This window comes from Trachypithecus francoisi, unplaced genomic scaffold (assembly GCF_009764315.1).
Source record: "Trachypithecus francoisi isolate TF-2019V2 unplaced genomic scaffold, Tfra_2.0 Lachesis_group13, whole genome shotgun sequence".
Taxonomy (NCBI): Eukaryota; Metazoa; Chordata; class Mammalia; order Primates; family Cercopithecidae; genus Trachypithecus; species Trachypithecus francoisi.
This window is the reverse complement of record NW_022681458.1, coordinates 23612294-23638113: the sequence shown is the minus strand read 5'-3', so window position 1 is coordinate 23638113 and position 25820 is coordinate 23612294. Positions and strand designations below refer to the sequence as shown.

Sequence of the window (25820 nt, the reverse complement as noted above, 5' to 3'; positions counted from 1 at the left end):
TGATAGTATTCTTCAAGACATCCTCTGTCTATTATCATCTCACCTCCTTTCTCCATCTCCTGCAATCACACCTCAATTTGCCCGGTTGCAGGCATAAACCGGAAAGCATCTTCTCCCTCCTTTTGCCCCATATTCTTCATAGCTAAACTCTGCCAACACCACAGAGAGTGGGCAAGAATGACCATAGTAGATTCAGATGTAATCAGTTTGTTGCCTGCAACACACCATATTTAGCCTGTCAATTCACCTGAAAAAGGAACAATAAATTCCCATCCTTACTTTTCATCACCCAAATTAGCCCAAACAAATTAGATTGGTGGAACCATTTGTTCCCATCTGGTTTCCACAGGACATGTAGACTCAGAAAAGTTTTCTTTTTTTCTGTAAATGTGGTCATTGCCTAATAGGTTACCGGGTTGACCTAATTCGGCTCGAATAAGAAGGCTTATAGCCATGGCTACGGTTCCGGCTTGTTTGTTTTTGTTTTTAAATTTAAGTTTGGGAGTACAGGTACAGGTTTGTTACATAGGTAAGCTTATGTCATGGGGATTTGTTGTACAGATTATTTCATCACCCAAGTATTAAGCCTAGTACCCATTAGTTATTTTTCTTGATCCTCTTCCTCCTCCCACTCTCCCACTCACCTTCTCGAGGTGGGAACCATCGGATGCCCATAAGCCTTCTGATCCTTATACAATAAACTACTTGGGGCTGTCTTTTCTTTAGATCTCAAAAACCACAATGAGGAACTATTTTCAGTGGCTTTTGTCAGGGGAGCAAGATGGGAGTTTGATAGACCCTAATATGTGTTGTTCCCCTCTGTGTATATGTGTACTTCTTATCATTTAGTTCTCACTTATAAGTGAGAACATGTGGTATTTGGTTTTCTGTTCCTGCATTAGTTTGCTAAGGATAATGGCTTCCAGCTCCATCCATGTCCCTGCAAAGGAAATGATCTGGTTGTTTTCTATGGCTGCATAATATTCCATGGGGTATTAACATAGGTACCACAATTTCTTCATCCAGTTTATCACTGATGGGCATTTAGGTTGATTCCATGTCACAAAGGTTCCTTAAGATTCCATCTTTCCTTTAGTTTCATAGCCTATTTTGCCCATGTCTCCCATTCCTCCTTTCTTCCATTTCTTTACCCCGAGATGTCCAAAGCAGCCTCCTGACTTACATTCTTGCTCCCCTCTCTTTCCCTCTCTTTAGCCTAATTCATTTAGATTCCAGAGAAACTGAGCCACATTTTCACCATTTGTTGGTCTCAACTAAAATCAACAATTTGTCATTAATATGCTATCAGATGTAAACAGGCAACAAAGTAAATGATTTTGACCTAAATATTTGAGACATTGGCTCTTGGTAAATACAAAATCTCCTTCATGTCATGAGGACACGTATTTGAGCAGACATTGGGTAAGGGGTTGAGGAAGCCTTGGGGAAAGACCACTATACCTCCATCACTACACCATCTGAGAATTTAGAATAATCTGTATCAGAGACTAGATAGTCTAAAACTTAAATTGCAAAAGATATAACATCACTTTCTGTGCACCTATCAGTGTGCATATGTAGACAATCACTTCCAGAAAGAGGGGGGACTTGGCAGCTAGCTGGATGCACTGGGACATATTGAACCATTTTTTGAATGTTTGGGGCTTGGCAAATAAATACATTGTGCCCCAAGCACCTTTTTCCCTTCACTTAAAACCCATGTGTATTGGAAAGGAAATTCAATTCTTATGTTTCTGATTTGCCCACATTTAACCCATCAAAATCCAACTTGGTGGGAACCATTGGATGCCCATAAGCCTTCTGAACCTTGTGTAATAAACCACTTGGAGCTGTCTTTTCTTTGGATCTCAGAAACCACAATGAAGAACTTTTTTCAGTGGCTTTAGTCAGGGGAACAAGATGGGAGTTTGATTTTGCCCTCAGATTTCACCACAGCCAACAAATTCTAACTTTGTGCAGATGCATTTCCACGCCTTGTATTTACTTCTTGCCAATAACCTGAGGTCTAGTAACCACTGTTTTTGTGAAAGTCAACCAATATGGACTGATATTCAACTCCAAAACGTGCTGAGCACTGTGCGGGTCTCTGGCACTGGATGTCAATGTCCTCACCGGTGTTATGCAGCTCACTTACCTGAACCTTTGAGTCTTCCCTCTGCACAGTCTAATTGTACTGGAGATACTGTTCATTCATAAAGGTTAGTTGATTAGGATGAAAATATTTATAAAAAAAATAAGGAAATAAGATCCTGTAAATGGGCTGGGTGTGATGGCTCATGCCTGTAATCCCAGCACTTTGGGTGGCTGAGATGGGCAGATCACTTGAGTCTAGGAGTTTGAGACTAGCCTGGGCAACATAGCAAGACCCCATCTCTAAATAAATAAATAAATAAACAAACAAACTTTTCAGCTGAAAATAAATTTACAATAAATAAATATAGAAGTTTTATAAATGTAAAAATATCATTATAACCTATACACTGACAACATGGATTATGGGAACATTTGCAGAATATGACTGAAGTTCACACAATTTCTATACCCACCCAGATGTGTGTCTTTAGACTAATTCAAACCTAATGTGGAAACTGAGATTGTGTTTGGCCAACTTAATTACCCACATCAGTCAGAGGAAGATGAAAGAAAAGTCATAACTAATATGCAAGCAATTATTATCCAAATTTGGCTTTTTATTTCTAAGAATCATAGGTAAATTCAAACATTTAATCCCTCTCTGCTTGGGCCTGTTTCACCAACATGTGGGAAGAAGAGGCAGAAAACAATTTATTTCTAGGCCACCTGCCACTGGTTTCTTGCTGAACTGGATACATGGTAGGAGAAGAAGCCAGGTGGTCTGACCTGTTCACAAGTAATCAGGAGCTAGCTGTTCTTCCTGCAGCAGAAGCCAGAGCTTGGAATTTCCTGACCCATGCCCACCACATTCTCAATGTGGTGTTTCCTTAAGATCCGAGTGCTCATTCCTAGAGTTCACATTTCTCCCTGGCCTTTCAAGGCACACTGTGTCTTTCTTCCTAAGTCCCATAACAACATATGAAGGAGAAAATATGGCTGTAAAGGTCTTTTCCCACCTTTCCATTGAGACCATGGTGATATTTATGCCCCTTCATTTCATCCAGAACCCAACTCTGGGACACGTGGCTATGAAACCTTCCCTCATTTTAAGACTTGTGAAAGTACAGTTTCCAGCAGAACAGTGGTTTTTATTGTTTCTCCCTGGTTTCTGAGCAATTTAGACCATTTAAAGAGAAAGAGCTGAAGTTTCTCTTGTCAATTCAGCCCAAAAATGGGGGGAAATGATCATTTGAAATCCAGAAAGAGAAAAAAAATTAAAGAAGGAAATTCTTGACTTGAAAGAGATTATGTATCTGACTAGAAATAAAATGGGATGCAGTGAAGTTAAAAACATGAATTCCTATCACATTATCACTAACATGAGCTGTTCATCCTGAATTGCCTCCAGCCAGGGAGCTGTGATAGGAAGGGTACTTAAGGATTTGAAGTCAGGTCTACCCAGGTTCAAATCATAGCTCTGCCTTTTCTTGTCTCTATCTCCTCATCACTGTGAGTGTCAGCTGCAGAATAATGAAGTCATAATTTTGGAAACGAGACCTTTGTTTCTCATAAAGGGTTGTAGCCTGCAAGGTGGCCATTCTGACAGGCTGGGAAGTATAGCCTCCAGCCAGAAGCTGGAAGATGGCACTTTGGTGGGGGTAGGGGGAGGCATAAGACAGGAATTTATGCTGACCAGCTTGGCTAAGCATACATATTCAATAAGCTATAGGCAAAATCATGAATATTTATGAAAGGAGTAACATACACATGCACAATGGAGCTCCATGCCTCTTCATGGGTGGCATGTTCCAAAAATGATGGCATTACTATTTACAATAGCAAAGACTTGGAACCAACCCAAATACCCATCAATGATAGACTTGATAAAGAAAACGTGTCACATATACACCATGCAATATTATGCAGCTATAAAAAAGAATGATTTCATGTCCTTTGCAGGGACATGGATGAAGCTGGAAGCCATCGTTCTTAGAAAACTAAAACAGGAACAGAAAACCAAACACTGAATGTTCTCACTTATAAGTGGGCGTCGAACAATGAGAACACATGGACACATTGAGGGGAACATCACACACCGGGGCCTGTTGCGGGGTGAGGGGCAAGGGGAGGGGAGAGGGAGAGCATTAAGACCAATACCTAATACACGCGGGGCTTAAAACCTAGATGACAGGTTGATAGGTACAGCAAACCACCATGGCACATGTATACCTATGTAACAAACCTATGTGTTCTGCACATATATCCCAGAACTTAAAGCAAAATTAAAAAAAAAAAAAGATGGCATTAGAATGATCCAAAGGTGCAGTTTTTGACTCTCTAATGTCAAAAGGTAAAGCAGAGAACATGTAAACCCTCACTGTGCACCCTCTGTTGATGCCAGAACCACTCGATGGTTGGTGGTCTCTTATTAGGAAGGAATACATTGTGAAATGGGTGAGTTATCACGTCAAAACTGAGAGAGAGAGGGAGAGTCCTGTCATGGCCTCAGATAATTGGCTAAAGGTAATAAAGGACGGAGTCATCCCTTTCTTGTTTTCTAGAGCTGGTTTCTGCTTACTCTAGGAAAGAATTCTGGTTAAAGGTTAATAACAAAGGGGCATACTGGGACGTGTCTGACCTCTCATCTTGTCATGGCTAGGAGCTCAGTTTTTAAGGTTTATCTGGGGTCCTCTTGGCCAAAAGGGAGTCTGTTCAGTCTTTTGAAGGACTTAAGATTTTATTTTTATTTCTCATGAGCAACAAGGCTTATGATCTATAAACCAGGGAAAATAATACCTTCTTCATAGGGTTGTCATGAAGATTGAATGGGCTATGAATTTAAAGTATCTGTTGCAGAGCTGAAAGGTCGCAAATGATAGCTATAAAGTATCTAGCCCACAAACCTTGCTGTTTTTCCTGGAATTTTCATTGGTCATACCTTCAAGTTAAAGATTAAAAGTTACTATTAAAAGTCAAATATGTGACCTAGAAGAAATAACAGCAATCTCTTTCAGTGATTATCATCTTGGTATATGTTAGTACCTAGCCTAGTTTTCTGATATGATAGGGGAATGAGATAGGTAGATTTTAATGACTAGAAGGAAAGGGAAAAAAGCTTAGAACATGGTATGCTGAGAAAGCAAATTCAAGTGGGCACAAATTGTCAACACTCCAGGAAGTGGGATGCCAAATGAGGGTGGGAAGCCAGAGGAGAGGAGAAGAGACTTTCTGCATGAGAAGAAATTTCATAATTTTGCCTGGGAGTCCAGGAAATGATTGTCACCACCAATTTATGCTTGCCTCACTAATCTACTGCCTCCCCCAGGCAAGTAACTTTGCCTTCATCTGCAAGTCTTCCTGGAGCCTCATTTCTTCATGAAGCTGCTCACAACAATGTACATGGTAGTGAGGCAGGAGAATAGGGTCTGGAGGCAGGGAACCAAAGACAAGACTGTTTCAAGCCCACTTCCTAGAACTAAATTGGAAGGAAAACCCTAACTTTCCATGCCTAAGTACCAAAGGACCAGAGACTACTACTCCCTTTGGCCTTTTCTGCCCGGCAGATGGGAAACTGGCTGTCCACAACAAATCATACTGAGTGTGGGTAGAGTCTTCGTTTGCAGCTTTGTAACTTCACTCCAGTCTCTGAATGGTTGCTGTCCACAACCAATCAGACTGATCGCAGGTGGAGTCTTCATATGCGAAGAAGTATATAACTTTGTAACTTCACCCTAGCCTCTGATTGGCTGCTCTTTGCAACCAGTCAGATGTTTGCATACGGGTGTGACCTTTGTAACTTCACTTCAGCCTCCAGTTGGCTGCTTTCTGCAACCAAACAGACTGATTGCGGGCTACCACTTCGTTGACATGAGGTGAGCATAAAGTGGTCAATGGGAAACTTCTAGGGGGTATCTGGACCCAAGAAGATCCTGTATCCAGGCCCTTGAACAGCTCCTTGGGTCCGCTCCCACACTGTGGAGTGTACTTTCATTTTCAATAAATCCCTGCTTTCATTCTTTTTTTACTTCATTCTTTCTTTCCTTTGCTGGGCATTTTGTCCAATTCTTTGTTCAAAACGCCAAGAACCTTGACAACTTGCAGTCACAACCCTCTACTGGTGACAGTAGGAGTAGAATGAATGAGGTCGGATGATCCGGCGACTCAGCGGGAGTTCTAGACATCCATGCCCAACAGACATCATTCTTAGCCCTCATGAACCAGGATCTTTGTATTACTCTTGTGACAAATACAGAGCAATCGAGTTTCACTCAGAAACCTTAGACCAGTCACAAAATATAAAATGACTGCTTAAACCTCACTGCCTAAATGATGAACATTGTCATTGCACCTGCTTCAGCAGGACCGGGAGAGGAGGCAACGGAATTCTAGCAGCACAGGGAGATTAATGGGCTGGGATAAGTGATACCTTAGTGATTGTTTTCTGGAAACTGATACATTTGCAGACCACATGGAAGGTTCACCTACCTCAAAACGTGCATCGTGCTCAATACCTCTGAGGGTGGGAACACTCGTTAAAGATATTTACCTGCAGGTGTTTTAATACAGACACTGCCTGAAGTGATGTATAAAAGTTGATGAAAACAATAGACTAACCAAAAAGCTTAAAAGGAAAAGCTAGACAATGGGATGTCCACAGGCTTGGAAAACTCTAAATTATTCTTGGAAGTCTAGAAGGCCACACCTATGCATAGGGCTGTGCACATGCTCCGGAAAGATCCGAGAGGACCCTGGTTGACCTTGAGGTTCTGTGCAAGCAAAAAAAAATGGAACCAATACCGATATCTATCAGTTGATGACTGCGCAAACAAATTTGCAGTATACCCACACAATGGATTATTATTCATCCTTAAAAGTAATGAAGTACTGACACATACTACAACATGGATACACTTGAAAACATTATGCTAATTAAAAGGAGAAAGAGGCCACACACACATTGTATGATCCACTTATATGAACTATTCAGAATAGGCAAATCCATAGAGACAGAAAGTATATCAGTTTATGGGGCTAAGGAAAAGGGACAATTAGTAGTGACTGCTAAAAGATATGGGGTTCCGGGCCGGGCGCGGTGGCTCACGCCTGTAATCCCAGCACTTTGGGAGGCCAAGACAGGCGGATCACGAGGTCAGGAGATCGAGACCATCCTGGCTAATACGGTGAAACCCCGTCTCTACTAAAAAAAATACAAAAAAATTAGCCAGGCGCGGTGGCGGGCGCCTGTAGTCCCAGCTACTCCGGAGGCTGAGGCAGGAGAATGGCGGGAACCCGGGAGGCGGAGCTTGCAGTGAGCTGAGATCCGGCCACTGCACTCCAGCCTGGGCGACAGAGCGAGACTCCGTCTTAAAAAAAAAAAAAAAAAGATATGGGGTTCCTTTTTGGGATGATGAAAATGTTCTGGAATTGGATGATGGTGTTGGTTGTACAATTTTGTAAGTAGACTAAAAGCCCCTGAATTGTATACTTAAAAATGGTGGGTTTTGTACTATGGGAAATTTTATGTTATATAAATTACATCTCGAGTTCGAGTTGCTTAAAAAAAAAAAAAAATGCACCAGACATGGTGGCTCATGCCTGTAATCCCAGTACTTTGGGAGGCCAAGGTGGGTGGATCTCCTGAGACCAGGAGTTTGAAACCAGCCTGGCCAACATGGTGAAACCCCGTTGAAACTACTAAAACCCCAGTGAAACTACTAAAAAATACAAAAATTAGCTGGGCGCAGCGACAGGCACCTGTAATCTCAACTACTTGGGAGGCTGAGCCAGGAGAATCACTCGAATCCAGGAGGCAGAGGTTGCAGTGAGCCAAGATTTCACCACTGCATTCCAGCCTGGGAGACAGAGCAAGACTTCATCTCAAAAAAAAAAAGGTAAGTGGGAGGGAGTTGGGGGGTAAGGGAGGTTGAAGTATTTCTTCTCCTGGCTCTTCCTTTCCATTTAGTCCTCTCTGGCAGCAGGCATATTCTTCTTTTTCTAAATGTCCCACTAGACAGTTTCTCCTTCATCGCTTCTGTTTTCACTAGACTCCAGTAACATTGTTTCCTCTCCTTGCCCCTTGGTCTGGAAGTGGCAAGGTTTTCCCCCATTGGTATTCTCTGGTGGCCTCAATTTCTTTGTTTCCTTAACCCTTTTGACACCACTGGGGATAACGTGACTTCATTAAAGTCACAAACCATTCAGTGAATTGTTTCTTGATGGGCCTCTGACTGCTGCACAAGTGTTCCCAGCTGTTAGTGAAGCCATGTTCTTTGAGGCTCTGATGCTCTGGAATGAGAGCTCCTATGCAGGACGACAGTATGGTAATAGAATTTTCGAGGAATACTGGTGTTTTCTAACATACTATTCTCAACCCCATTGTCATCTCGTTCTCTATTCTCTTGGGAAATTGCTTCTCCCACAATGGCTTCAGCTATCACCTCTGTACCTATGATCATTCAACCTGAGGTTTGTGTCTCTATGTGGATTACTAAGTTCTAGACACACCTTTTCAATGTGTGCTTAAGGTTTCCCCAAAATGGCTAATTTCAACTCAGCAGGAATACTTTTTTCTATTTTAGTGAATAGCACCATCATCTAACCCTTCACTCAAATTAGACATCTCAAAATTATCTTTAAGTCCACTCCTCTCTCATTGTCCAAATGGGCTTCAAATCTCACACTTCAGAGATATTTATAAGGAATATCAATTCCCCTGCTCCCTTCATTGTATATCCTTCATGCCTCTAAATGTCCTCACTACTACTAGTTTCTTGTTTGTTCAAGACATTTCTTCTGCTTCTGTCATCTTTTTAAGAAACCAATTTAATTATATTGCTCCCCTGCACAAACCTTTCCTTGACTCCTCACTGCCTACAGAATAAATTCCAGACTCTTTAAGAAGTTACCCAAAGTCTTCCCAAGCTGACTGCAGCTCATCTTTCTATCTCTTTATTTACCTTCACACACCATACGTACAATTCATTTCCTAAACGTTCCCTGCTTTTTCATGCCTTGGTGCATTTGTACATCTCATTGCCTCTGAGTACAAAAGCTCCGATGTTGATTAATCTGATAAAATATTCTTTCTACAGGTCTAAAACAATTCATTTACTCATTCAACAAGTCATTATTGAGAATACAATATATGCTGAGTACTATGTTGGGTATATAAGTGGGGAACAAGATTGTTCCTCACTGTAGACCTGTGGGTCTGTGCTCCCATAGTACCCAATGTCTACTGGGGACATAAATGTTAACGTGATAGTCTCTTAACTCACTCCATAATCATAACCGTGAATAAGTGCCATGAAGGAAAGCTATAGGGTGCTATATCAGGTCCTTTCTGAAGACCCCCCAGGCTAAAGTTACTTGATCTCCTCTGAGTTCCCATAGTGGTACATTTAACTAGTATTTAATCATGTCTGCCCCAATAGGATTTGAAGTAAAAACTGGGTCATGTTTAAATCTACAGTGTCAGGCAACATTTTTGGCCTGAAGTATATGCATAGGGGATGACTACGTGAATAAATAAATTAAATAAACAGTTTTAAGCAAAAGACTGACTTTGAAATTATCCTGAAAATAATGAGAGCAATAGTCCTAAGAGTATTCATGGATCCCAAAGTTTCCCTTACTAGCACACAAATCTTCAAAGTTTTCTAAGGAAATATATCTTACAAGAAAGTAGGCTAATGAAGTGGGTGTTTCATTGACTCATTAACTTAGGACATTCTCCTCTGAAAAACTCTCTCAGGATTTTCATTTTCATCTGGAATGAAATGTGGACACCCATGAATCTGGACAAGGCTACTATATTTGTGGGGTACTTGTCAGTTGATTGCTACCATTATAGGCATTGGTCACCCCACATCTGATTTATTGACTAAATCTTTATACCTCTCTTATTTATCCATTTTTAACATTTCACCCTTTGTGTGCTTGGGTTAATTTTTCATCTGAATCATTGAAATGAAAGTTTTAGACATTATAACACTTCCTCTCTAAATATTTCATTTTGTGTCTCCTAAGAACAAGGACATTTTCCTACACACCCACATCATGATCACTCTCAAGAAATTTAGCATTGATGTGACAATATTATCTAATATATAGTAAATATTCATATTTTCTCAATAATAGTGTCTTTTTTTGGCTTTTTCTAAATCAAAGATCAAATCTAGTATCATAGGTTACAGTTATTTGTTGTATCCCTTTATTCTTCATTAACAATTCCCTCACTTTTTTTTGCCTTTTGTAAGGGTGAGATTTTTGCAGCACTCAGGCCAACTTTTTTGTAGCCAGCTCTACAAATGTGGATTTTTCTGATTGTTTCCTCATATTTATTTATTTTTTAAATTGACAATAAAAATTGCATATGTTTATTATGTACACTTTTTGAAGTATGTATACATTGTGGAATGTCTAAACTGAGATAATTAACATATGAATTATCTCACATACTTATCACTTTTGTGGTGAGAACCCTTAAAATCTACTCTCTTAGCAATTTTCTTTTTTTTTTTTTTTTTTTTGAGGCGGAGTCTCGCTCTGTGGCCCGGACTGGAGTGCAGTGGCCAGATCTCAGCTCACTGCAAGCTCCGCCTCCCGGGTTTACACCATTCTCCTGCCTCAGCCTCCCAAGTAGCTGGGACTACAGGCGCCCGCCACCTCGCCCGGCTAGTTTTTTTGTATTTTTTTAGTAGAGACGGTGTTTCACCGTGTTAGCCAGGATGGTCTCGATCTCCTGACCTCGTGATCCGCCCGTCTCGGCCTCCCAAAGTGCTGGGATTACAGGCTTGAGCCACCGCGCCCGGCCAGCAATTTTCAAGAATACAATACATTATTATGAACTATAGTCACCATGTTGTACAATAGATCTCCTGAACTTAGTTCTCCCATCTGGCTGAAATGTTGTATCCTTTGACCAACATCTCCCAACTCCCCAGCCCCAGCCCCTGGTAACCACCAATCTACTCTCTACTTCTATGAGTTCAACTTCTGTAGATGCTACATGTAAGTGAGATCATGAAGTGTGTCTCTTCCTATGCCTGGCTTATTTCCCTTAGCATAATGTTGTCTAGCTTCATCTGTGTCATTACACACAACAGGATTTCATGTTTAAAGCTATTCCTTTGTGCATCTATACGCATTTTCTGTTTCCAGTTAACCTGTTGATGGGTACTTAGACTGATTCCATAACTTGGCTATTGTGAACAGTGCTGCAATGAACATTGGAGTGCAGATATCTCTTCAACATAATGATCTTGTTTCCTCTGAATGTATACTCAGTAGTGAGACTGCTGGATCATATGATAGTTCTATTTTTAGGTTTCTGAGGAAGCTCTACACTGTTTTCCATAATAACTGTATTGTTTTCTCATATTTAAATTCTGATTATGCATATTGGCAAGAATATGACAAGTTTTGTTGTGTCTTTCTCAGTGCATCACATCAGGAAACAGATAGATTATCCCAATCTATCTGATGACTGCTTAAAATGGTGTCCATTAGATTATTCTAATGTAGATATATCTTTTGCTTTTGCAATTAGTAAGTCACTTGTGAGGTTAAACTTTATATGAATATTTTGTGACCCAATAATCTTTCACCAAATAATTTTCAAACTCCACCATCAGTAACATTCGGCCAGCATTCTCTGTAAAGAACTCTTCTTCACCCTCCCACCTAGTCTTGTTTTGCTTGTTGGTTTGTTTTTGAATATCATTTTTTAATTCAGTGCATTAAAATACATTACAATCATTATTCTTTTTGATTCTCAATTTGTCTCTAACTTGACCAGTGAGAATTTCTTCAAGCTGGCTCCTGTGTTTACTTGATATGTTCCCATTAGTTATTGAACATTTTCTTGGGACAATAAAATATTTTCCCAACAATGTACTTTTCCTTCCTCAGAGACCTGGAATATTTTTTATTGAATGAACTAAGATAGTTAAGTGTTTAAACCACGAGTTTACTCTGAAACCTTCAAATTGAATACAGAGAACTCTTCATCTCCTTCCCTTCCATATTCCCAGTTTCCTTCCCTCATGGCGGTTAACAACATCTAATATTGACTTAATTCTCTTTCCTATAATTTGCACAAAGTAGTGTGGGAATTACTACACCAGTACCACAACCAACTACAAACATACAGAGTAAAATTTAAATTTCTTTTCAGTTCTTTTTTGCACTTGCACTATATCCCACAAAACACATTTGGTCAGGGTAACGTGTTCAAAATCAGTTTCTGTTATCAGCTGGTCATATAGTTGGGTTCACTTGTTTCTCTTTGTGTTCAAATTAGAGTATTTTGTCCTTTTTAGTTTTTTTTTTTTAATATGTATGATTTTACCATGGCTTAAAAGTCAAAACTATATAAAAAGTTATATAAAAGTTCACTCCTTTCTCATCCCCTCTACCCTGTTCTCATTCCTATCCTATACCCATTGTGCAGACAATCATTTTATTCATTTCTGGTTTATTCTTCCCATGGTTCTTTTTGTAAATATAAGTGTGTGTGTGTGTGTTTTCTTTCTTATTTTCCTTCTCTTTTTTTACATAAAAGCCTATTATATGTACTCTTTTGCACTTTGCTTTTTTTTTTACTTAAAACATATCAGTGGAAATAACCCTAAGCAATTAAGCAATTAATAACAATCTTCATCATTGAGATGGAGTCTCGCTCTGTTGCCAGTTTGGAGTGTAGTGGCATGATCTCGGCTCACGGCAACCTCTGTCTCCCAGGTTCAAGCAATTCTCCCGCCTCAGCCTCCTAAGTAGCTGGGACTATAGGAGCGCACCACCACGTCCAGCTAATTTTTGTGTTTTTAGTAGAGGCGAGGTTTCACCATGATGGCCAGAATGGTCTCAATTTCTTCACCTTGTGATCTGCCCACCTCGGCCTCCCAAAGTGCTGCGATTACAGGCGTGAGCCACTGTGCCCAGCCCTTCATCATTATTTTCTATAGTTAAATAATTGCTCCAATGTGTGGATGTGCCAGGGTTTATTCAACCAATATTTTATATATTGGTATTCAGGTTGTTGTTTTACTCCCACAAATCATGATTTGATGAATAATCCTGTGCATATGTTTCTTTTGTTTGCTTTGGTTTTGTTTGTTTGTTTGGTTGGTTGTTTCAGAAGGTTTCAGAATAAAGTTATAGGAGTCAGTTGCAGAGTCAGCAGATAAATGTTGCTCTGCCATATCTCCCCCCAAGCTGATTACACCACTTGAACTTCCAAAGGCAATGTATGTGACTGTGTTATGAGCCGAATCATGTCCTCTGAAAATTCATCTGTTCAAGCCCTAACCCCCAGTGCCTCAGAATGTGACTGTATTTGGAGAGAGGATCTTTAAGGTGGTGAGGAAGTTGTTCTTGGCCTCCCAGCCTCCAGAACTGTGAGAAAATAAATTTGTGTTGTTTAAGTCCCTCGGTCTATGATATCTTGTTATGGCAGCTGAAGCACACGAATACAGCCTATTTTCCCACAGCTTCAGCAGCAGAATGGGCTGCTAAACTTGTGAATTTTTGCCAACTCAATCAGTTATAAAAGTATAGTTTTGGTCTGCATAATCGTTTTAAGAGTGCAGCTGAGCGGCCGGGCGTGGTGGCTCATGCCTGTAATCCCAGCACTTTGGGAGGCCAAGGTGGGCAGATTACGAGGTCAGGAGATCGAGACCATCCTGGCTAACATGAAGAAACCCTGTCTCTACTAAAAAAGAAAAAAAAAATACAAAAAATTAGCCGGGCGTGGTGGCAGCCACCTGTAGTCCCAGCTACTCGGGAGGCTGATGCAGGGGAATGGTGCGAACCCATGAGGCGGAGCTTCCAGTGAGCTGAGATCACACCACTGCACTCCAGCCCAGGAGACAGAGCGAGACTCCGCCTCAAAAAAAAAAAAAAAAAAAAAGAGTGCGGCTGAGCATCTTTTCATATGTTAAGGATCATGTTCCTACAATTTTGTGGAAATTCATGATTTTTGTTTTTTCTCAATTTTTAAATATGCTTTATATATTAAGGAGATTGCATTGATCTCTGATGCATGTTGCAAATATTTTTGCTTTTTTAGCCACATAATTCTTAATTAATTTTATGTAGTACGACTCCTCAATCTTTTCTTTCATTATATATGGATCTTTAGTCACATTTAGAAAGCCTGTCCTATATTCAAGTTACAAAACATTCATTAATGTTTTCTTCTAGTATTTGTAGGGATTGTTTATTATGTATTTTTCCATTTAGATTTCTCATGTCTTCAGAGTTTATTATGGTATATGGTGTAAGGTGTGGATTCAGTTCTGTCTCCAAATAGTTGTCCAACTGTCCCAACACCATTTATTCAGAAGTCTGTACTTTCCCAATGATTTGAAATGCCATCTATATCAAATAATACATTTTTATGCTAGCTTAAATCTATTTCTGGATATTCTATCTTGTTCCTCTGGTCTCTCCATTCATGTGCCACTACTACACTGTGTTAACCACCAAGTAGTTACAGTACTTTTTAGTATCCAAGAAGACCAATCTCCCCTTACCGCTTCCCTCTTCCCCCTGTGTAGGGTCTCCCAGCCATTCTTGCATGTTTGCTTTCCTATATAATTTCAGAATCAACTTGTTTAGGTCCAGAAAACAAAACAAAACAAAAGCTTGTTGACATTTTTCTTGCATTTAAGTTAAATTCATATGTTAACTTGAGAAGAGCTGACATCTGTATGATGTTGAGTAGTTTCTCTCCAAGAACAACAGATGCTTTTTACTTGCTCAAGTCTACTTGAATGTCTTTCTGAAGTGTTTTAGAACTTTCCTCATTTAGATTTTGCATATTTCTGTTCAAGTTTCACCTCTTTTTGTTGTAATTATAAATGGATGTTTTCTCTTCCATTACATCTTGTAATTGGTTATTTTTGTATATATGAACGCTATTGACTTTTATAAGTTAATTTACATCCTACTGTCTCATTGAATTTCTCATTTAGTTTCAATTAGTTTAATCATGAATTTTCATGGGTTTTCAAGTTTTACTATCATTTCATCTGCATAGAGAGAGTTTTTTCTTTTCAAATTTTTACACCTATATCTAATTGTATTGATTAACACCTACAAGACAATGTTAAATAGTAAGGAGGATAGTATACTTATCTTATTTCTGGCCTTAGCAGGAATGTCTCCCAGGCTTCTTAATTAAATAAGATGCTACATTTAGGACAGAGGTACACAGATATGCATAAAGCACATATACACATGTACATATATGTAAACTGCATGAAGTCTTTCTTTTTAATTGAGTGCTTTTTTTATTTCTATTTAATTGAGTGCATTTTTCAGGAATAAGTGTTGAATATTACTGAAGGCCATTTCAACACCTATGGAGATAATTGTTTGATTTTTCTCCTTAAATCTATCAATAAGGTGAATTATATAAATTAATTTATTCATATTTAAAGTCTACATTCCCGTAATTTGATATTGATGTTTAATTAATATGGTGTTGGAAACTTTTGGCTAGTTTTTTAATCTAATTTTAGCATCTATATTTATAAGGGTAATTGGCTTGTAGATCCCTACAATAATAATGATCATTGTTATCACTATTAATATTAATCTTTATTAGGCTTCGATAGCAATGTTACATGGAGAATTTGGAAGTTCTCCATTTTATGTACCTTGAAACAATTTATGAGACAATTTATGTGAGATTATCTGATCTGTGAAGATTCATAGAATTCCCTTATGAATCCATAATGCTCCAGTGTTTCCATGTGGAATAATTTTTGACAACTTTCTTCCCTTTTTTACTACTCTGGAGAATGGTCTCCTTAAGTTTTCTATATCAAATGGGACCTGTTTTGATAAATTACATTTTCATATGGTATAATCAATTTCATAGTTTCCAAATGTATTTTCATAGAGTTTTGCAAAGTAGTCCACCTATGATTTATTTTCCTTTTTATAATGGTTATTTCCTTCTAGTCTTTTCTTATTTTGTATATTTGCTCTTCACCTTTCTTTCTTGATAAGGTTATCAGTATATTGCTTTACCTTTTGTCCCCAAAGAACCCATGTGTTAGTCCATTCTCATAGTGCTATAAGGACATACCAGAGACTGGGTAATTTATAAATGAAAAGAGGTTTCATTGACTCACAGTTCCATAGGGCTGGGGAGGCCTTAGGAAATTTACAATCATGGTGGAAGGGGAAGCAAACACATCCTTCTTCACATGATGGCAACAGGGAGAAGTGCAGAATGAAGAGGGAGAAAAAAACCACTTATATAACCATCAGATCTTGTGAGCACTCACTCACTACTATGAGAACAACGTGGAGGTAACTGTCCCCATGATTCAATTACCTCCCACCGGGTCCCTCCCACACCACGTGGGGATTATGGGAACTACAATTCAAGATGAGATTTGGGTGGGGACACAGACAGACCATATCAACCAGCATTTTGAATCATTAATTAGTTTTTCTTTTACTCTTTTCTATTACATTAATTTCCTCTTTTATCCTTATTATTTCCTTCTTTATACTTTCTTTTTATTTACTTTGTAATTTTTCTAGGTTTTTAAGTCGGGAATAAAACTTATTTATTGTCATTATTTTTATTGATTTTAATATTTAAGCCCACAGATTTTCCTCAGATCACTGCTTTAATTATTTCTCATAAAACCAGATGTGCATGTTTTTTATTCTACTATTGTTTTTTGAGATTCTGCAATTTTAGTTTGTACATCCTTTTTCACCCAATAGTCATCTAATAGAGAAATGTTAATTTCCAAGTAGAAGAACGTTTTCAAATTTTCTCATTAATTTCTACTTCATGGAACTCACTTAAAAACTTTGTGACTACAATGGGCTGAATGCTTATGTTCCCCTAAAATTCACATGTTGAAATCCTAATTCCCAAGGTGGTGGCATTAGGAGGTGGGGCCTTTGGGAGGTGATCAGGGCATCCGAGATCTACTCTTATAAATGGGATTAGTGCCCTTATAAAAGAGACCCCAGAGAGCTAGCTAGTCCGTCACTATGTGAGGGCACAGCAAGAAGGTGCTGTCTATGAACAAGGAGGCAGGTCTTCAACAGACACCAAATCTGCTGGCACCTAGATCTTAGACTTCTTAGTCTCCAGAACTGTGAGAAATAAACTTTTATTGTTTCTAAGCCACCCACTCTCTGATATTCTGCTATAGCAGCCTAGAGGAAGACAGTTACTCAACATCAGGTCAATTTCTGTGAACATTCTATTTGTGCTTAAGAAGAGAGTGTATTCCCAATATTAGCAAGAGAGGAGATTTGATATATATCTATAATGTCTACCTTCTGAATTATGTTGATTAGATTTGAGTGTCTTTATTTTATGGTTTCCATTTGTCTGGGATACCTCTTTATTCTTAGCCTTTCTGATCACTTTATTATAGGTGTGTCTCAAATGTGTCTCAGAATTGAGTTTTACTGTATGAGTCAGTTTGAAAATATTTTTAATTGGGGAGTTATGTAATTTACTAATAAGCTTATTAATAAATTATAATATAATAAACAATTTAGTAATATGACTGATATACATGGTCTCAACTTGTGTAAAATTGTGTATATAATTTTTCTTTCTCAATGTGGTTTATTTCCTGTGCTATTTATTTGTTGATATCTGGGAAGATTAGTATCTTTGTTGCAGTGCTTACCTTTTTGCTACTACCTATTATAATGCCCTTAGTCTCTTTTCTCACATTTACCTTGCTACTTATTGTTTTATTTGCTCCAAATTTTATTCTTCATTCCCACCTATTGTCTATGCAACAATATATCACTTCAGTTTTGTCACCACATATAACAGTTGTACTGTTCTTCCACCCATGACTCTGTCCTTGTTTAAGTTACAGATTTACATTAAAATATATTCAATGTTCACACTCAGTCCATTTTCCAAAGTTCTTCAGGTTCGGGCCCTATCTTGGTTAAATGATGTTTATTCTATAGTAGGACCATTAAAGTTGGATAGTGATTGCAGTGTTCTCTGGGGTTCTGCACATAGAAAACCGCTTGATACTTGAAGCTTAGCTCATCTACATAAAAGCTATTCCACAGTTCCTTTAGTTTCCTGAAGATGTGACTGTGTTATTCTCTTACTTTAGATGAGAAGTCTGATTTTCTTTCCTATGTAAGTGATTTTATACTTTTGCCTGGAGATCTAGAAAAATTTTTTCTTTATCTTTAAATTATAATATTTTCCTAGTATATGTCTTGGACTTCACCATTCCAGGTTTATTTTCCCAGGAATACTGAGGAGCCTTTAAAGATGCAGATTCAAGTTTCCTTTTAACTTCAGACATTTCTCTTAGTTTGTGGTTTTAAATACTAGTGGTTTTCTATTACAATGGCTTTCTTCTATCAATTATTTTCTATGTGACCTCTTTTGCTTTATTCCTTCTTTTTCTTTTCTTTCCTTGACTTATTTCATGGCTTTCCTCACTGTTTCGTATTTTCAGTCAAATCTCTTTTTCCACGGGGACTTTATAATTTGGCCTTTATTTTTAAGGTGATTTTGTCTTTTCCTTCCATGTCTTTCCTGAGTTCACTCAATTCTTCTTTCGCATTTTCCTGAAAAACAGGGTTTTTCACAGAATAATAGGGTTTTTTGGTCGTATTTCTTTTACAAAGCTTAAAACTTCTGATTGAAGGTTTTGTTTTCTATTTTCAAATGCTTGTTTGGGGATATTTAATTCAGTGTGGGTGTTATATTAAAGTTTTCTTCTGCCTCATATTTGATCTTGGTAGGAGCATTTTCATCTGCTGGAATGTTTTAATTCGTGTGTGTGTAAGTTATTGGCCTTGTATGAGTGTCGTCTGCCATTTTCTGTTCATTTTTAGATGTTTAAATATACAGTTGTAGGTAGGCGCAGTCATGGCGTTTAATGACCACGTTTCTCAGTTCAAGAGCACCCTCTTCTGTCGGCACGGGAAAGTGTAGTTTCTTCATTGACCGCAGCTTTTGTGGGGGAGGGGTTGGTGTGTCCTCTGAGCTTTGAGATCCACTTTGGCTTGGTAGAACACTCTTCCTTCGTTCTTCCCTCCACTCAGACGCTTCTGACGCCCTGCTGCCACACAGCCCCCCCTCCTCCATAAATGGTGCCCTTTCCACAGGCCAGCCCAGCCCCATGGGCAGTCAAACCCTCCCTTTCATTCGCATCCTGAAGCAGCGCCCTCAGGCTACCTGGCCTCTGAGTTGTTGGAGCTATTTCTCAGTCAGGTGCGACCTTCTCTTTCTGGAGGTTATTTTATCTGTGGTTTTGGACACTAATGCCCCCAGGCACCTTTCTCCTTTTCCACACAATCTTCAGGCTGATTCTTTGCTCCAGCACTTTCTCTGGAGACCACCTTGAGCCTGGGAGTTTACTCCATTATCTGTAGGTAATTTGAAGTTTGGAGTATTCTCTCTCTCTCAGTTATATTGTATGTGTGTGTATATTGTATGTTTTATTGTATGTGTGTGTGCATGTGTATGTATGTATGTGTGTGCATATATGTGTATATAGACACAGGGAGAATCTGGAATCTGGAAGTTAAGTTATAGACTCGGGAAATTCTTAAAGCTGTTTTGAACATAATCCTACAGTTTAGGATTACCAATAAAGCCTCACTAGACTCAGGTTTCCCAGCTTCCAGGCCAGTTTTCCTACTAACACCCCATATGCTCTTGGACAAGTCGTTTAACTTCTCTAGATGCCAGTTTTCTCTCTTGCTGGAAAACTATCTGTAAGTGTCTTTCCAGTAATATTCCATGTGTTTTAGACTGTTCCTCTAGCATCATGACTCTCCTCTCCACAGAATATACACAAAGGAAATTAACCTGCATCTTACAACTTCAGGCCTCAGCATCACAAAGAAAATAAGTTCTGTGTTAACTGAGTCTTGGGGTCATGTAAATAAATATAAACTTGTTTCTCTGGCTGTTTTAAAGAGAATCGGGGTCTCTGTTCATTCGATTGGTAGCCCTGTAAGGAATGGGTGCTCAGTTGGGAGCTGCCACATGTCTGTGTTCGGTTTTATTTTTTTACAAGGCCAAAATGTTCCCTCTAGAACACACAGTCCTCACCAAGTCCAGAAAGAAGCTAACTGCCCTTACCTCATCCCCTCTTCTCCATGCTCCTCTGGGCTCACGGTCCTGCCTCTAGACCACTCCCCACAACATAGACCACCTCCATTCCTAGAGGAGACCATAATTTTAAATAAATAAAAACAGGGAAGGAAAAGGGGAATTGCAAGGGTAAATGTGAAAATATTCAGGGTCACCATAACCACTCTTGCTCAATAATGTGAATTTATGTAGCATTCTCAGTTTTCATGTGCCTAAAATAATGATACATACTCCCCACCCATAGTGGCTGAAGCAGCAGTATCACAGCTGATTCATCCCAAAAGGGCCCTTCAAAGATCATCTGGCAATGCCCTTGCCTTGCTTTCAAATGACTCTTGCCTGTTATAAGTAGATGCAAATATTGAGTGGGTAGAGAGATTCTCCTATTCTTAAAGCTGGCAAGGTCAGGAGAGAATCTGCCCCCTCAGTCACCTGCTCACAGGTTCCCACGACTTCGACATTCAGGAAGCCAAGAAGAGATAAACTTCCTTTATCAGGATCCAGTCTTCAACACAATTCATTTGAAAACTATATCCAACTGTCACTTGTAGATCCTCTATCTCCCTGCATCTGCATCCGAAATACTGGCAGCAATGATGACAACAATAGCAGATCAGCATAAAACCAAAAACACACACATGCATAAACACACACACATACACACACACTACTCACACACATACACACATACACACATGCACACACATATGCACACACACACATATAAACACATGTATACACACATACACAGTGCATACACACACACATGCACACACATATGCATGCATACACACATGTATAAACACATGCATACACACATACACACATGCATACACATATATACATACACACATCCATGGATACACACATGCATATACACATACACATACACACACACACACACACACACACAGAGTTCAGTGGAGTCTCAGAGGAAAGAGGAAGATCTGTTGAACTGAAAAGTATCCTTAGAGAAAGAATTGGAAAACCAGAGGCAGAAAAGAATAGACTTTCATAGCCCCTGAGCACTCCAAAATATTGCAGAGTTTCCTCATCTACTTTCATTTTCTCTACCAATCCAGCTTCACCCCTTGAGGTCAAGAAGGCTCTTTTTTATTCTGTCAAAGTCTCCCTGGCCAACCTCTTTGTATAAGAAAACAGAAAAACATTCAGACACGAATCTGACCCTTTATTCTCCTGCTTAGACTCCTTCACTGGCGTCCCCTATCTAAGCCCAGCTAAGCTAAGTCACGTAGATAAATAGCTACTTTACCAAGTGGAATGTATCAAGTGTGATAAGAAATGCAGGGAGGAACTCAGTGAAAGGAGAAATTAATTCCAACTGGAGAGATCCAGTTCCACTGAGAAGGTGGTATTCTACAGATTCCCAGAGCAGGCATGGAGGCGGAAAGACTCTGAGGTGCAATGTTTTAGGAACAGTGAGTGCGCTGGGCTGTAATGAAGCATGCATATCAGGAGGTGTCAGGATATACTGTCATCAGAGAGTAGGCTGGGGCCATGTCAGGGAACACCTGAAATGCCAAATTTCTTGCATCCTTGAATCACTTTTTTGGCTTCACTTTTTTTTTTTTTTGAGACCGAGTCTCACTTTGTCACCCAGGCTGGAGTGCAGTGGCACGATCTTAGCTCACTGTAACTTCCGCCTCCCAGGTTCAAGCGATTCTCCTGTCTCAGCCTCCTGAGTAGCTGGGATTACAGGCGCACACCATCATGCCCAGCTAATTTTTGTATTTTTTTAGTAAAGACAGGGTTTCACCATGTTGCCCAGGCTGGTTCTGAACTCCTGACCTCATGATCCACCTGCCTCAGCCTCTCAAAGTGCTAGGATTACAGGTGTGAGCCACCGCGCCCAGCCTTGGCTTCACTTTTCTAATGTCTCCACATTTGGGATCCAGAGTGGTCATCATATACCACAAGCTTTGTCATGTTTGATGCATCAAGATTTATAGCTTTTAAAGTGCTTTGAATTAATAGATAAAAATAACAAAAATAGTCCACCTTTGGAAGTAATATGCTTAATGTGCTCTATGTAATCTTGGAGTGAACTAATTCTGATAGCTTCTTGTGGCCCCAAATGTTATCCTGCCCTAAAGAAATACTAACTGGCTCAGTTGAAGATGGGTATGGTAGTTTCCATGTAAAGATTAGAACAGCAGGAAGGTCCTTGCAGAAACAGAGATAACATAGTCATTGTAAAACATTGTATCCAGTCTGCAAATGGTCATCTTAAAGAAGCTCTTAAGCCCATTTATGACCTTAGAGCTAATTTGAACTCAAGTAGGAGAGCTGGTACAACATAATCATCAACTCAAGTACCAGGTAAAAAAATGGCAGAAATAAGACTCAAATCCAGGTTTAACTTGGGTGCAACTTGTATAGTTAGAGCACTTCTCCAAGTGTCCTTGTCTGTAAATTAGAGATATAAAGTGTAGCTACCCCTTAGAGTGACTGTGAGGATGAAATGTGGTAATAGACACTGAGCTTTTAGCACCATCTCTAGCACATAAAAGATGCTCAATAAATATTCAGTGATTATTGTTCAGTGAATAAATTAATATAATTCAACACATGTTATGAATAATTCAACAATGAATTACTCATCATTAATAATGAATAATTCAGTAAATGTTATTAAAGGAAAAGGAGAACATATAGATATTACTATTCTCCATGGCTCATTATCACCATCATGGATAAAGATAGCTGTTTAGAAGAGGGGAAAAAAGTGAAAACTGAAAAAGCAATCAAATGTCTCCAGCAAATGCAGGTTTGGTAGAACTAGAGGGAATGACAGCAGTCTCTGAAATGGCTTAGGACTTCTGGATCATGGTCCCGACCCTGACACTATTTGATGTGTAGTTTTAGGCAAGTCACGTCACTTCTCCAGTCCTCAGGATTTCTTACTTCAGAATGATCACATTGGGCTGACTGATCTCCAAGTTCCTTTGGCTCTCTGACTTAATCTGAGGTTTTGAGCTAAAAGCCTCCAAAGTCTAAAGACCCTTGAAACCCAATGGCTCTTGAGGAGAAGTTTCTTAACAGTATTGCAGTTTAGTCAGGAGACTGAACTAGAAAACGCAGGTGGACATTCTTTCCTGCCAAAGACTCAATACTTCTAGAAAGATTAAGGTCACATTTGTTTCAAGAGGGTCCAGTACAGCAAAGACCTTCCACATGGAGTAGTGACTATTCCGGATAGGGAACCTCCAAACTGCAACAGGCTTTACCCTTTTTAATCTTTCCCCTCTCTTCATGCCTCAAGTCAGATCATAGCAAGAAGAAACCTTGGAAAAGTTCCTTTTCTCCTCTTCACCTCCCAGAGATGCCCAAAAAACAGTTTAATGCTTTTTCATAGACTTAGAAAACACAGTTCTGTTGTTCCCTGGGCTCAGAGAAGTCTCCCATTTTGGAGCTCTTACCTTCAAAACCTTGCCAGGGACAGGCACTGGTGATTCACAACAGTACTTAATGTGATTTAGACTCATAAATCCAGAGACTGCCTAAGAGTAAATTGCAGGGAGCCTTAAGCCAGACTCAGGGTCCCTGTGTGTAAACAATCAAGTCTAACCCCCTTGGCTGGCAGGCTCTCCTGTCTCAGGGGACAGCAGGTAGGACCGCCTCTTGTACAAGAATTAACATCGTCCATGACCTCAGTCTACTTCTAGTGGGACTTTAGGAGACCATCCTCTCAAGCTTGAGCCATTTCAACCCAATTTCTCCCCTGCGATCCAAGGAGAAATAAGGCCTGCCATCTCTGCTGGGGGATCTTTCTGGCACCAGCTAGATGGATCCCTGGCACTTTGACACACAATTCCTCCCCTTACACAAGACAGCAGTTCCTGAGGCCTGTATATTCCAGGCATGAAATTGACAAGAGCAATTGAGCTGTATCCAGCTTTCATATGGGAGCGTATGAGGTCAGCTCAGCTTTTGGCCTCTGCAAGGAGGGGTGTAGAAAGTCTCCCCACAGGAATATCTGGTGGCATCCTGACACCAAGCCTTTTTTTATGTTTTCAAAATTTTTTAAAGTTTTACTTTGTTTTTAACTGACACATAATAGTCGTATATATTTATGGGGTACAGTATGTTTTGATACATATATACACTGTGTAATGATAAAATCAAAGCAATGAGCATATCTATCACCTCAAACATTTATCAAAGTTTCAGGATACAAAGTCAACATACAAAAATCAAACAGTGTTTCTATACCCCAACAGCAAACTATCCAAAAAAAATTAAGAAAACAATCTCATTTGCAATAGCTACCAAAAAAATAAAGTAGGAATAAATTTAGCCAAGGAAGTAAAAGATCTCTACAATGAAACTATATAATACTGATGAAAAAAATGACATGGCTGGGCGAGGTGGCTCATGCCTGTAATCCCAGCACTTTGGGAGGCTGAGGCGGGTGGATCATGAGGTCAAGAGATCAAGACCATCCTGGCTAACACAGTGAAAACCTGTCTCTACTAAAAATACAAAAAAATTAGCTGGGCGTGGTGGCAGGCGCCTGTAGTCCCAGTTACTCGGGACGCTGAGGCAGGAGAATGGCGTGAACCCAGGAGGCAGAGCTTGCAGTGAGCTGAGATTACACCACTGCACTCCAGCCTGGGCGACAGAGTGAGACTCCATCTCAAAAAAAAAAAGAAAAATAAGAAAAAAAAGGACACGAATAAATAGAAAGATATCCTGTGTTCATGCACTGGAAAAATTAATAGGGTTAAAACGTCTATACTACTCAAAGCAAGCCACAGATTCAATTCACTCCCTATCAAAATACCAATGATATTCATCATAGAAAAAAAAAGAAATCCTAAGATTGGTGTGGAACCACAGAAGACCCTGAATAGCCAATGTAACCTTAAGCAAAAAGAATAAAGCCGGGGCATCACACCACTTGACTTCAAAATCTACTAAAAAACTATAGAAACCAAATCAGCATGGTACTGGCATAAAAACAGATAGACACATGGAATAGAATAGACAACCCAGAAATATATCCAGGCATTTCCAGCCAACTGATTTTTGACAAAGGCACCAGGAACAAACACTGGTGAAAGAATCATCTCTTTTATTCTAGTAAAACTGAATATCTACATGTAGAAGAATGAAACTAGACCCCTATCTCTCACACATACAAAAATCAACTCAAAATGGGTTAAAGACTTAAATGTAAGACCCAATGCTTTTTAAAACTGCTCAGCAAATGCTGGCTGTTCTGAGGGTTCAGGTGGCTACTCAAATCTCTGTGTTCGAGGGCTCACGACTCATTTATACTTCCTGCAAAGTGTCAGGAACTATTTCCAAATGGGCAACTGGTGGGAGCGAGATGTCAAGGGCAGTGTGGCCTTAGTCTCCTAGCCTGGCCCTCATGGGGTGCCAGACTAGGATGTCATTGCAGAAATGTATGTTCTCGGTTTCTTTTTAGCAATCCAGCCTTTCTGCAGTGATTGATGCAACCTCTGAAGGAGCAGATCTGCCTAGCAAGGCCTTTTTAGGAGTTCTCTCTCCCCCATCAAAGTGTCAACCTTAAAATCTCATTTCTCCCCAGCTCCACACTAACTCAGCG

At 39.5% G+C, this 25820-nt stretch overlaps 1 long non-coding RNA gene across 1 annotated transcript; it reads right to left on the bottom strand.

Moving 5' to 3' along the window:
• Window positions 1–369: 369 nt before the first annotated feature.
• LOC117095312 lies at window positions 370–25820 on the bottom strand. The gene is made up of 3 exons (XR_004441916.1): window positions 25809–25820; window positions 19126–19130; window positions 370–469 (listed from the first exon to the last, which is right to left on the bottom strand). It is a non-coding gene; the product is annotated as an uncharacterized LOC117095312 (long non-coding RNA).